This window comes from Peromyscus maniculatus, chromosome 4 (assembly GCF_049852395.1).
Source record: "Peromyscus maniculatus bairdii isolate BWxNUB_F1_BW_parent chromosome 4, HU_Pman_BW_mat_3.1, whole genome shotgun sequence".
In the NCBI taxonomy this organism is placed as follows: Eukaryota; Metazoa; Chordata; class Mammalia; order Rodentia; family Cricetidae; genus Peromyscus; species Peromyscus maniculatus.
Window position 1 is genome coordinate 16,461,357 of NC_134855.1, and position 14,265 is coordinate 16,475,621.

The 14,265-nt window shown below is 47.0% G+C and overlaps 1 long non-coding RNA gene across 1 annotated transcript; it reads right to left on the reverse strand.

The window, feature by feature from the left end:
* Positions 1-1,473: 1,473 nt before the first annotated feature.
* Positions 1,474-3,905, reverse strand: LOC121829026 (uncharacterized). Its single transcript, XR_006071796.2, has 2 exons — positions 3,704-3,905; positions 1,474-2,986 (listed from the first exon to the last, which is right to left on the reverse strand). It is a non-coding gene; the product is annotated as an uncharacterized LOC121829026 (long non-coding RNA).
* Between the last annotated feature and the right edge of the window lie 10,360 nt (positions 3,906-14,265).

A 14,265-nucleotide genomic window follows, 5' to 3' on the forward strand; every position in this document is an offset into this window, starting at 1 on the left:
AGAGGTGACTGGGAGGAGAAAGGAGAAGAATGGCGGTGATAGAAATAATAAGAAGACTGATGGGAGAAGGAGGGGAGAGGTCAGGGTATGCACCTATGGGCCGCAGACTGAGATAAAGAGATGGGGTGTGATGGAGCACGGTAAGATGATGAGAAGGGCATTTTTGTGGTGGACATAAAGGATGGGGAGGAGTATAAGAAATTAACAGACAGCTGGGGAGAAAACTCTCAGGATACTGATGGGTGGAGGGGCTGAGCCTGAGCTGAGGGGCATGGAAATGGCCATTTACACTAACAAGGAGCGTGCATGTGCTGCGGTGACTCGGGGGACTAGTCCCCAGATAGCCGTGTTTCTGAATTTCAGCCATTCCCAGCCAAAGATGCTGTGGTCACTCTTGCTGGGTGCTTTTCCAAGCACCCCCTTCACAGGAACCTAGAAACCCTTGTCATCTCCCACGCATCTGATGAGGAGTGAGCCCACACGAGGCCCAAATGGAAAAGATCAAGACACTCCAAGCCTCAGCTTCTTTCTCTTCAAATATTTGCAGAGAGGGAGAGTGGCATGAGCCTGGGGAATGCGGTGCTTATTGCTCACACTACATTAAAATTCAGATTGGCTGGCGCAATATCCCCAGCATAACCGCTCTGCACTGATATTTTTATAACTCTTAATATCAAACAAATTGCCTCTTCACTGAGACAGTTTAATGTGACGGGGGCCATGCCCGCCAGCTTCCTCATGCTGGCCCCATAAAGATCACCGTTCTGTTACTGGGGACAGAGGAGCCATGAATTTCCTATCAAAAATATGACTAGATTATGCAGAGTAAATCTTGGACCACATTAAAAAGATCATGGTGTTTTAATTTCTTTTCTCCCCCCCCCCACTCTCATCACCCTGATGCCTACCAACACATCTTCTCTTCATCACATCACATCATTAATAAAATGAGGTAGGGGGTCTCCAGGCTGAATCAGCTATGGATTGCTCTCTCTCTCTAGCGTAAGTCTCCATGTTTTCTGCAGTTATATGTCTTCCCTCAGTAATCAATTGGTGATTTCAGCTTCACCCAACCTAAGAGAGGCCCCACCTTTCTCTTCTCTTGGTGTGGAAAAGATTTGGGATGATGCAACTAGAAAATCCCTACCATACTGTTGATTTTAGGGCCAAGAGAGTATTTTCTTGTTTGGGCTTGTTTTAGAAGCTTCAAGGGCAGCTGATCAGTAGGGAGAGGCACAGTTGAAAGCCGTATCCTTCTTCCAAAGCTCATTCCATCAAAGATCCCATTGTTACCCAGCCATGAATGCCTTCATGATGAGAAAAATCCAGACTGACTGATTATTAAACCATTGGATCTTTCTTTCATTAATGAGTCAAAGACCTAGGAAAAAGTCCATCAGAGCAACCCACTTGAGACAGTAAGGACGCTAACTCGAAGTGGTATAAGTCAGCCCAAAGCAAAAACACTTGACATTTTACTGGCTTGAGATACTTTATTGTAATCAGTCATTTCCAGATATTGAAAGCAGTCTGTGGGCTTCATCCAGCCCTACTCCTTGTTCTTATCATTCCCAACTCACAGTCACCATTCTGTCTTAGAGCTGCTCAGTCACCCAATATTGAAGTTCAAAGCAAGTGGTGGAAAGCATTCTCAAAGATCCCAAGAAATTGATTAGCTGTCTCGGGAAGGAACTCAATCCTATGTATGTGTACTTTATTTTGCTTCCAATAACAGTGTTGATGGCAGCACCCAAAAAAGAACCCATGGAAAAGTTCACGCTAGTTCCCAGGATTCCTGAGACCCAGGAGTTCCAGACATAGGGAAAATGGGCCGTAGTCACAAATCCTTGTTCTCCAAGGAAGAGATGTGAACTTGTATGTCAAAGTACTAGCCCTCTGTGCAGGGTCACACACATTTTCCAGTTTTATTTCCAATATGTTTCCATCTCAGCCCTCCCCCTTCCTCTATAATATATGTTATCAGCATTTTGTTTCTGTGCCGGAGTGCTAGGTTGACCTTACCATTTTCAACTCTTACATTTTAATACACTTTGCAATTAATATCCTGTATAAAAAACACCAACAGAGATCATTGCAACCTTATTATAACTTGCTATATTTACTTGTCAGTATCTTATATAGCTTCAGAATCACCCTTTTGTTAAAATACTCTTTTCATACTCCAGCAACCACAGCCTTCCCCACTTCCTTGCTTCTAGAACATTCTCGGGTTGTCTTGGCTTACAGACCAGAATGTCTTTGGAAACTTGTAAAATTCTAGAGGAGCCGATCCAGCCCGAGAACTCCAACTAGGCCCAGGAGACTGTCAACTGCTATATTCATATGTATCACATCTTGTCCTTAGGAAAGCTGGGAGGAGCCGATAGTGACAAAAATAAGAAAATTAGACAAATGTTGCATCAACACCTTTAGAACAGCAGAACCCACAGAAGTAATGGGATGAGCAGAATGTGGCCCTTGATAAAATGATCATATACAGAACATAAGAAGAAGTAAAACACCAGGGTCACTCAAAGTTATGTTTTAGGGTCCATTGAGGGGCCTCAGCAGGTGAAGGCCGGACCACCCTGGGACAGATGGTAGAAGAGGAAAATCAACTCCTGTACACTGGCCTCTGGAGTGTACACACATACGTCCACACACATAAACGCAGGCAGAACAAAATAAATAAATGTAATAAAATTATGTTTCAGGAGGAAATATGAAATAGAGCAAAAAGGTATTCATGAAATAGTGTTGAGTAGCTAAAAGCAGATCACAAATGTTTACAGCATACTAGTTTTAATACAAATTTCAAATTTAGAAAAAGATCAAACTATCAATAGTAGAAACAACGGGTGGCTTTTAGGCTCTTTTCCCCCTTCGTGTTGGAGATTGAAAGAGGACTGTTTCCATGATGACCGATGCTCTACCACTGAGCTGCGCCTCCGGCCGCTTTCCTCCATGTGCTTCTTCTCTCACCTGCCTTGAAAGTACAAACTTTTAAAATTAAGAGGAAAGAAAAGGACCTTGAAAACCTGGTTCTGTTGCACATTCCACTGGAGCTGAAAACAGCCCTGAGCTTCCAAGACACTCTCCTGTCGCTGCACTCAGCTCACAGGTAATATTTAACACCTCAGGTGAGCTAGCCCACCGGCACTGCAGGGAATCCACACACACAGCCACACCAGTTCTGTCCCCCCAATAAAACAGAGGAGCTAAATTCCTGACTTTGAAGACAGGCTTCAGAGCTCACCTCTGCCCAGAGCCTGCAAGGCTTCTACACTCTGGAGTCTGAGGCTGAAGACAGCACAGCCTCCTGGCCCTGGGAGTGGTGACTATAACCAGGACTTGAACTGTGCTCCAAATGGGGCTGGGTGTGGGCAAATTATCTTGTGCCTCAGTGGCTTGGGGCTGTACCCCATATCTACCACCGCCCCAGCCTAGCTCTCTGTCCCTTCTCTTCTGTCAGGTTCCTTCCAAGCCACCCAAGAGCTGTTGCCCCACCGAGGTCCCCAGTCTGGTGCTTGCACCTTACTAGAGGTCTCAGACCTTGTCGGCGCCACCTCCTGAGAACAGAACGGCTCCTGCCCTGGGGCTGGAAGTTCTTCTCCTGGGGGAGGGAGTTCCCTGGAGACTGCGGCGGGTGGGGGAGGCCCCAGGAGGGGGCACACGGATGCCTTTTTGGGAGGAAACCACGTACCATCCGCTCTCACTCGCTGCCAGCCAGGGTTTTCTTCCCCCAGTGAGTCTCTTAATTTTGCTCATTTATCTTAAAGAGCTCCGTAAGCGCCGTGGGGCTCCGGCGGGGGCGCCACACGGGGGCTCCGACACCCGACCCCCACGCCTGCCTCCCAGAGGAACCATCCAGCGCGGACCAAATCTCATTTTCCTACAAATAGTTTGTCAGAAGCAGCAGGGCAAGTAATAAATCACAGAGAGCGAGAGAGCGGAGAAGGAAGGGGGAGAGGCTGGGAGGGGAGGGCGGGGCGAGGGCGGAGGGAGGGCTGGGGGCGCAGAGAGGGAGAGCAGACCGGGGAGTGGGGGGTGCGGGGAGAGAGTGAAGGAAGAAGAAAGGAGGGGGGAGACAAAGAGACCGGAAAGAGGGAAGAGAAGAAAGAAGGAACCTGGGAGTTCAGAACGCTGGGGAGAGGGAGGAAGGGAAAGGAAAGGACTGAGTGTGTTGAGGGAGAAAGAGCAAGGAATGAATCACGAAGCAGGGGGGGGGGGGGCGGTGTGTGAAAAAGAGGGAAGAAAATGAATCTCAAGAGGACGTGGGAAGGAGAAAAAGCCATCTGGTGAAGAAGTGAACCCCAGAAAGGATGGTGGGCAACGCATCGCCTCGGCTTTTCCCCACCTCCCTCACCCTGAGCTATTGTGGACTCCTGCCTCTGTGCTCCATCTGTAGACTAATTGGTGTCCTTGTGCCTGGTGTGTATGTGTGTGTGTGTGTGTGTGTGTGTGTGTGTGTGTGTGTGTGTGTGTGTGTGTGTGTGTGTGTGTGTGTGTGTGAAAGAAGCAGGGAGATCTTGTATCCGGGTTACTGAGATGGAACAAGCCAAAGCCACTCCATTCTTCCAAGCCTCAGTTTCTTGATCTAGCAAATGGGAGTAATAATCTCCATTTGCATATTTGGGAACATTAGCTCTGCCTGGAAAGCAGGGCCCTGAGCAAGCAAGCTGGTGATTAGGATAAGGGGAGCCTTCCTTGCCCTGACTGGTAAGGGTGAACTTGGTCCCAGAACTCTGGGCACAGATGCTGGATCTTCTAAGTAGTGCTACCTCTCCCCCACTGCAGCCTGTGATCCTGAGCCAGACACTGGGATCTAGCAGCTGTCAACAAGAGCACACTCAGGAACCGGGGTGGGAGGTGGAGGGGGTAAAGAGGGGGGACAGGGTGGCAGGGGTGGGAGCTGGGGGGTCTGGGGGTAGGGGACGCCACATGACACAATGCCTGTGCGGTGATCACCTACTGTCAAGCTCTCTGGGCTTCTGGTGCAAGGACAGCCATAGGGAGAGTCATCTAAGGCTGAGCCTTCCATTCCCCGCCCTCCACAGCCCACACCCCTCGCTCTGACAGTTCAGGAACTCACCATAAGGTCTGAGTTTTTGATCCTCCGAAAACTCCCTCCCTCCTTCTCCCTGGCCCTAGTAGGAGCTGGGAGGGTGGAGGCAGAACATCTTTAGTTGTGGGAAGCAGAGCATTGAGGGGGAGGGAAATGGGTTGCTGGCACTGTAAACTGCCTGAGGGCAGGAACCTTACAGAATTACCCCAGCTCTTATCATATTGCTGGTAAGTGGTGGGCCCCTGAGATGAATGAAGTTCATTTAATTTTGTGACTATGCGTTCATTACGCACTCCTTATGACCGTAAAGAAGCAGTTATTAGTCCATGTTATAGAAAGGGAAACAGACAAAAATTACCAAGACAGGAAGTGGCAAGCCCAAGAGAGGTGTTTGAGTCTAGGGCAGACTGTCTCAAAAGCTTATGCCCCATCTGTGGCTGCCCAGGGCTCAGCGGCAGGGCAACCTGAACAGCTTCTGTGGTCTTTAGGGTCCCCACATGTCTGAGGCACCGGGAAGGAGGAAATGATGGTAAAGGGGTCCACATCATCTTAGTTAGGGTTTTATTGCTGTGAAGAGACACCATGACCACAGCAATTCTTACAAAGGAAAACATTTAACTGGGGTGGCTCACAGTTCAGACGTTTAGAGGTTTAGTCCATTATTGTCAGGAGGGAAGCATGGCAGCATGCGGGCAGACACAGTGCTGGAGAAGTAGCTGAGAGTTCTTCATCTGGATCCGCAGGCAGCAGGAAGGGAGAACAACCCTGGACCTGGCTTGAGTTTCTGAAACCCCCGAGCCCACCCCCAGTGACACACTTCCTCCAACAAGGCCACACCTACTCCAACACACTTCCAATAGTGCCATTCCCTGTGTGCCCATGGGGGCCATTTTATTCAAACCACCATACCTGCCCTGACTTCTCTTGACCCTCCAGATTCTAGAGAAGGGTGCCACAGGGTACCCCATTCTAGGTGTTCGATTCATTTGGGGACTCCTTGTTATTGATACATTCCTTTAGCTCTGAGCATTAGGCCACACTGCCCTCAGACAGACACTCAACTTGCAGCACTCCACCCTGAGGAGGGCTTCAGGGACGAAGTCATCTTCCTCATGGCCTCTCTCATTCAGCTCTTTGAAACTCAGCTCTACCTCCTCTGCTCCCTTTCCTTCTGAAATAGCATCAAGGGACCTCACATCCAGTCCCAGCAAGAAACAGAGTCTGGGGAAGAGAGCTAGGCTCTGCTTGCCTGCCTTGTATCAACTAAATGACCCTAGGCAATTCTTTTCACCTCTCAGGCTCGGGTTCCTCAATTGGAAAATGGGGATTTTAAAAAAAATTATTCTAAATTCCCAAGACTGTCATGATAATCATTAGGGCAAAAAGCTGTGGAAAGGCTTTCCAAGTGAGAGCTCTTATTCTTCACATTCCGGTGGCAGGTCTCCAGCTCCCTTCGCCCAGGTCCCATCCTCTCACGTTACATGAACCCCATCATTGATTCCAGGTCTGAACCCCAAGGACTGCAGGTGCCTCCCTGTTTCGCCTCACCAAAACAACATTTAAAACTCAGAGAAAGCCTTGTGATGAAACCAACCAGGGCAGGCAGGGTAGAGCGGTGGCCAAGAGCTTTATTGGAGGGAGTGGAAAATCATTTCTGAACTCCAGACCGACTGCTGTTAACGGTGCTACCTTGAACAATCAATCATCTTGCTTCTCTGTGCCTCAGCTTTCTTTCCATAAGATGGGGCAATAACAGTGCCCATCTTCTGAGGCAGGGAGTGTGCACGACCCCCCCCCCCCCCCCACACACACACTGCAGTAAGTAGCCGCTCTAGTTTTGTCTTGACATCTTTGGTGACTTTTCTCCTCAACTGCTCAACAGCATGCAAACCATCTTCTTCCGCCGTAGCCACACCAAAGGTCTTTGCTCTCTGCCTCTAAACCATCAAGTCCAGTCTGGACTGGCCCCGAGGCTACCTCGGATTCTCACCTTAACATACTACAGGAAGGGACAGGATGCGGCACAGACAAAGCTACTTCTAGGCTCCTGAAGACCATTTTGTGGCTGTGTTAAGGACTGGACCCAGGGCCTCATGCATACTAGACTGACACTCTACCACTGAGCAATTCCCCCAGCCCTCTACTCTGAATTATCTCACCTAATAGGGATTTGAGTTCCCCAGGGACAGCACCCACTTCAAAGCCCTTCCCCAGGGGCTCAGGACTGATGCCAAGACTCCTTCAGCCCCTGTTCTATCCCAGCCCGAGTCTTTGAAACCGAAACCTTTTCCCATCGTTCCTGCTCTTAGTTTGCTTATCATTTCCATGTTCACCTACGTCATTTATCCATGGCCCATTCCTGCACGTTCTAGACTCAGACCATACCCAGAAACTACCTCTCCACCCATTAGCATCTAGATCAGGTCATCTCCGCCTGTCAGTCCCTGAAGGTAATCTTCCTCCATGAAGCTCTCCTGGACTATCTGCCTGATGGATGGAAGGATGCTTTGAAAATCCTTCCAAAGGGCACTGTTCATCTTTGAAAACTATACGCATGAGGTATTTTATCTCTTTTTAAAAACTGCACTTTTCTGTGTGTTGCTATAATAGATACAGCTGACATTTTAAAGTCCATTTTCAAAACACATATCGTCTGATCTGTGGTTCCTGAATATAGAAGTCTACATTACTGCCTGACTTGCATTTTAAACCTCTGTAGGCAGAGAACTCAGTGCATCAGCAGGGGAGAGAAAGCATCCCCAGAGCCAGCCTCTGAGTCACGCATATGCCACTGGGGAGGAGGCTGCAGCCTCCACACAGGGAAAGGGCCAGTTCCACTTGTGTCAAATCTTCCTAGGATAGCTCAGATGTGTGATTCTGATCCCCAGCAAGCACCAGAATTCTTTCTGCACTCATCTTATGTGGACTTGCCAAGGAGTTTCAGACAGTTACATTCATAACTTTGTTTTTTTCTTCGTGATTTATTGTGAAGATTCTGCCATTTTCTATTAACTTTTGTATCCCCTCTTTTGCAGCGGCCCTGTTGTTTCATACCTGGTACTGAGTAGATGCTCAGTAAATACTTACGGAAAGGGAGAAAGGAGAGAAGAGAAAGGATAGATGGGAGGAAGAAGGGAGGAAAGGAGGAAGGGAGGAAGGAAAGAGGAAGGATGTGCTGTCAGTTGGAAACAACACTCAATACATGAAGCTTTCTCTATGATCTGCCTGTACGTGTCACCTTGCCACTCAGGACCGACAGTGGGGGCTGGTCAATAGACTGATTTCCTCCTGATGAGCGTTCTGTGTGGAAACTCACTCCTTGTGGATTTGTTGTTCACCTTGTTTATTAACCCGAACTTGTCCTCATCTGTAAAACTTATTTTTTCCAGTCAAGGTGGCCTCATGCCTCAGTCTATCCTTTTTTTTTTTTTTTTGTTTATTCCTTAGTAGTTTCATGCATGTGTACAGTGTACCTTGATCATTGTGTCTGTATTGCTGCTGAGATGTGACAGCTGCCACCTCTGTCGGATGACGAAGGTGGCTCTGATCAACAACCTTGAGCAGGATCCAGCCAAACAAGAAATCTATCAATGGAACTGCTCAGAACAACAAGAGATCGCCAGGCAACGGGAGGACCCGGAGCGGCCAGGGTCTCTGCAGGGGTCTCTGTAGGTGCCACCGGAGCTTCTGAGTGATAACTGAGCCACAGACAGCAAGCAAAGGGTTATGGGTAGAACAGTCCCGGGCTTGCAGCCTTGAACAGGGGCCAGTCGACCTGTGGCTCACTGAAGTGTGAAGTGAAATGTAGTGGAAATGTAGTCTCCGGTACCCTTTCCTTTTTCTAACGAGTGCGCACCTCGGAGTCCCATGGCTGTTTTTCCTTGGTTGAGTAGGGGACTGTCACATTATAAAGAAGTCATCCAGGCCTCCAAGAGCAGCGGGCTGAGTGAGCCAGAGACCTCAGATTCTGTGCCAGACTGCCAGGAGCTGCAGCAGGTCATGAGCTGTTTGTTGACCTAAACTTGTCCTCATCCATAGATCTTATTAATTTTTTTTCAGTCAAGGTGTCTCCGTTTGTCTGTTTTGAAATAATATTCTTTTATTTATTCTACGACTATTTCATACACATATACAGTCTATTTTGATCATATCAACCTCCAATTCCCCACTCTGTGTCCCACTGGAGACACCCAACACACGCCCCTCCCACCTTCATGTTGCCCCTCCCCCTTTTTGTAACCCACTCAGTCCAGTTAGCATTGCTCACTGAACTACTGACTGATCTTGCCAGCCTGATCTTGTGCAGGTCTTGTGCATGTGGCCACAGCTAAAGTGAGTTCATGCAGACTCTTTTCTTGAGCATGGTTATTAACCTTCACTCTCAGTTTGATTGGATTTGGAATCATCTAGAAGACACATCTCTGGACATGTCTGTGAGGGTGTTTCTGGTGAAGTTTCACTGAGGAGGAAGACTTATCTTGAATGAGGTATAACAATTTTATGGGTTGGAGACTTGAACTAAATAAATAAGAGGAAACCCAGTTTCATTCCAGGACCGCCCCCATGTCCCTCCCTCTCCCTCCCTCCCCTCCTCCTGTTCTTGGTCTTCCCAGATGTGAGGGGCCTACACTGCGTGTTTCCACCACCATGAACCACCGCCATGCCTTCCCACTATGGTGGGCTGTACCCTCTTGAACCATGAATCAAAATAAATCTGTTATCCCTTACATTGCTTTCTGTCAGGTATTTGTTCAAGGCAAGGAGAAAGGTAACTGATAAATCGAACTGAGGGCCAAGGCAGACGGTTCAGTTGATAAAGCACCTGCCGCACAAATGTGAGGACCTACATTCGGATCCCCAGAATCCACAGGAAAAGCTAGGTGCAGTGACTCCCCCAACACACACACACACACACACACACACACACACACACACACACACACACACACTTTAAAAAGAAGCTTCTTCCCAGGAGAAAGATATATGCATCATTAGGTATTGAGAATCACGTATTCCCTGCAACTTAATGCCATAGAATGTCAGAGTTAGTAAAATCTGAGCAGTCTTCTGTCCTTTAAAGTGTCTCCCTCCACATATATCGACCTTGAAAATCCCACTGTAGAATTTGGAAGGCCTAGGTTTTATAGTTGTAAGAAAGAGATCAGGCTGGGTGGTGGTGGCGCATGCCTTTTTCCCAGCACGCGGGAAGCAGAGGCAGGCGGATTTCTGTGAGTTTGAGGCCAGCCTGGTCTGCAGAGTGAGTTCTAGGACAGCCAGGACTACACAGAGAAACCTTGTCTCAAACACCAAAAAAGAAAAAAAGAGTCCAGAGTCTCCTTACTGAAAAATGTGTAGAGATCAGTGAGTGGAGTGTAGTCAGGAACGTGAAGTGTATGAGACAGCAGCGGAAGCAGGAAGGGGAGAGAGCAGAGCTTCCTGCAGAGCCTCCCCACTGAATGATTTAGGAGAAATATCTCTTCTCCCAGGTACTTCCGTGTCTCCAGCTTGCTGGCCATCACAACCTCCCCAGGCCTCGGTTTCCTCTTTTGTAAACAGAGAAGGTTGGACTCCATGGCTTCTGAGACCTTCCAGTTCTAACATTTTATGATCTATGATTAAAACTTCAATGACATTGTTCAGCCTGCTGTCCAGAGTGTGACCCACCAACTTTCATAAAAACAATCATCATTAGCCTATGCTAATTGGTCAATAAAACCATCACAATTTTATAGCATGAAACTTGGGACCTGCTGACATTAACACTATTGATGAGCCAAGTGGAAGTTCAGCATCACAGATAAAAATAGCTGACTGGGAACTCGGGAGTCTTATTCAAAGTGACACAGGCTCAGACTTACTGTGATTGAAGCAAGAACAGTTAATGGGAAACTGACCCACCTATAAAACAGTCTCATGGTTGGAAGAGCACAGGACAATCAGCTTTGGAGTGTAGGATTCCTAAGATTGGGAATGATAGAGAAAAACATTCAGAGGGTGACTTAATTGCCAAGTCACATTCCTATCCCATTAAAAGGCCTTAGCCATCTCCAGACTGGGGTCCAGGCTGCCTATGGTCAGTGGATCAAGATTGGAGCCTCAAGCTTTCTCAACTTGTTAGGTCTTCTACTCCTTCTACCCAAGGTCACAACTTCTTTCTTATTCTCTACTTTCTCCTTCAACTCAATAGGATTCTGTTGATATTTTAGGCTCACCTTTGAGATTTTTCCCATTTTTTGTCACTCCATTGAAAGTACAATAAAGGTTATCTAATATTACCATCTACTAGATGCCAACTGATGTCTGTACTTTATCACACTAAATCCTTACAAAAGGATAGGCAAGACTAGAACTTTGACTTATTCTTACCTTATTGCTGGTACCCAGGGAGTTTAAATAATTTGCCACGGTCATAGGCTAATAATCGGGTTAGGTCGGCTTGCTTCTAAAGCCCTTATTCTAACATCTAGAGCTCCTCTGGGGTAGGTCTGCCCTGGAGTCATAGAGGCAAGAAGGAGAAAATGATCTAGGAAGTTATCAGTGATAAGAGGCTAAATGTAAGCAAGAGAGAGCGGAGACTGAAAGCTGTCAAGTGAGTTTGGGTGGAAATGACAGGACAAAAAAAACCATGAAGAGACAGACAACTTGTTTAGAGGTCACAGAAGCAGGAGGAGTCGAACATATCACAGATAAGAGCAGAGTTTGAAAAGTCAGATGGAAGACATTGGAGCTGGCAGAGAGCTTGCCTTTTGGCACAAGGCACAGGAAGAGGAGGCCACTGCAATGCTGTCCGTGGCTGCACAGGAGGAGACCTTGAAGGTCAGCCACCCAGATTCCATCATCCTGAGCCATCTACGCCAAGATCTCCAGACCAGGGCAGAAAACCAGTTGGTGAGAGCTGCATAGTATGAGCTATAGACCCTACATCGCAACTCCCAGGTTTAAAAAGAAAGCATTCCGTGTAGAACTGCAATCTACACCAGAGCCATCTTCTCCCAGGAAAACAGAAAACATGCTGCCACAGTGTTTAAAATTCATCCCTCAAAAGTTAATAAATGATTTCACAGTATATTTCAAGGTCCTTCTGCTTTTTAAGAAAGCTTGCTGTACAAATGCATGATCGCGTCAAATGTAGTTTTAAAAGAAAGTATTCTATAGGTTTTTCATTTCCAAAATCCGACTTAGCAATGACTTTGCACAGTTTCTCAGGCAAAATGCTGCAGATCTGCAAGTATGCAACCCTAGGGCACACTGCATGCAATTGCCTTGTGGTAATCGGCCTGTGCAACTGGCTGTGTTCTTCTCAGCTCCACCTAGGAGGAATTACTCTTGCTACTGTGATAGTCATAGTTGGAAATAGTCCAGAAGAATGTTTGGAAGTGAAAAAAAAGATAGGATGTCTTATAAAGCCCATATCCATTAACACTCCTGTTGTAGGACACAGTGTGGTGTTATATGTGTATTCTAGATGCTTGATTAGCAATACATAATGGTGTTAATATTTTAATGAGGGATAAGATCATCATTCCCAGGCACACACTAAACCAAACCCCGAATGTGTGAAACACACCAGTGAAGGCCGCAGGCTTCCCAAACTAGGAAGATTGAGCCTGGCTCTGGTTCTTCTGCATGGTGTGATATTGCTCTCGCTTAACGTCTTCATGCCTCATTTTTCTCCTCTATAAAGTCTGTCTGGGCCCATTTTCCAAGATTCACCATCTCATACTCTTCTTCCTTCCTGTAGAGTCCCGTCCTTACCTGTCCCCTTCCCGCCAGCCTCTTTTGTACCTGCTGCCTACTGTGCCATGCTCAGCTTGTCTTGTCTCTTTGCCCACATGGTTTCTGTCGCCCCTCTTTGCCCACATGGCTCCTGTCGCCCTTCAGGTCTCAGTTCCGTCATCATTTCCTCAGGGAAGCTTCAATGGGCAGCTTCAATTCAGGAAATGCCAGAGCACCACTTTCCCTTCCTGATCACAGTCCATCGTATTGAGCATGTGGTGAGCATTGGGTGCAGACTTATTTGTATTTGTGTAAGGCTGTTTTGTTTTTATTTATCTCCTCCACAGGACTATAAGTTCCCAAGAAGAGACACACGGCATCTGGTTATTCTCACCACTGTACTCCAGGAATTACAAAAAAATAGGGATTTTATCCACGTATGATGAGTGAAGTTGATGTAAAATGGGATGACATTCACCTGATGATGATGATGATGATGATGATAGAATGACTTACTGCCATTAACACAACCTCCTCTTTGTAATGCATGACCTTAGTTACAACAATATTGTAACACGAATCTTAAAAAAACCCAGAGCCTGATATTGGGGTGAAAGATGAAAGATCAGAGAAATAGAACAAGCCAGCCACAAGTTCTTACTGCTAGGAAATCCTCAGCCCAAGAGAGAGCTACTTCCTGTACACTCATGCCTATATCCTTTCTGTGCCCTGCCATCTGACTTCCTCTCTCCACCCAGCTACATCACTTCCTCTTTCTGCCCAGCTCTATCACTTTCTGTCTGTCTGTACAGAACTCCAGACCTCTATGGTTAACTAGTGCTGGGAATTAAAGGCATGTGCCACCATGCCTGGCTCTGTTCCCAGTGTGGCCTTGAACTCACAGAGATCCAGATGAATCTCTGCCTCCCAAATGCTAGGATTAAAGGCATGTGTGCTACCACTGCCTGACTTCTATGTTTAATATAGTGGCTGGCTTTTTCCTCTCATCTCCAGGCAAGCTTTATTTGTTAGAGCACAAATAAAATATCACCACACAATATATAATCTCAAATTATAAATACTGACTTTCAAAATACTTCTTCGACCAGCTGTCCTCCACCCACCACTGACCTACCCAGCCAGCATGTCCCCTGAGCTGTCCCCTTCAAGCGCAGGTGACTGTCAGCTTCCAGGCTTCTCCACTGCTTTCTTTCTTTGCCCCAGTGAACATCTGTCCTTCTTCCCACTTTGTCTCTTTCCTCCAGGATCTAGCACAGCAAACTTTAAACTGTTTTAGTATCCTGAAAAAATAAAAACAACTGTTTCTCTCCCCCCCACCCCCAGCCTCTCACTTTGCCTTTTTCCTTTTCATCATCCTTTGGTTTTTCCTTGCACTAGTTATGAACCAAAATGGGTCTTAATAGTGACTGACACACACAAGAGCACTGTTCAAGCGACTGTCTGAATCAGCGAGAAGGAAGATA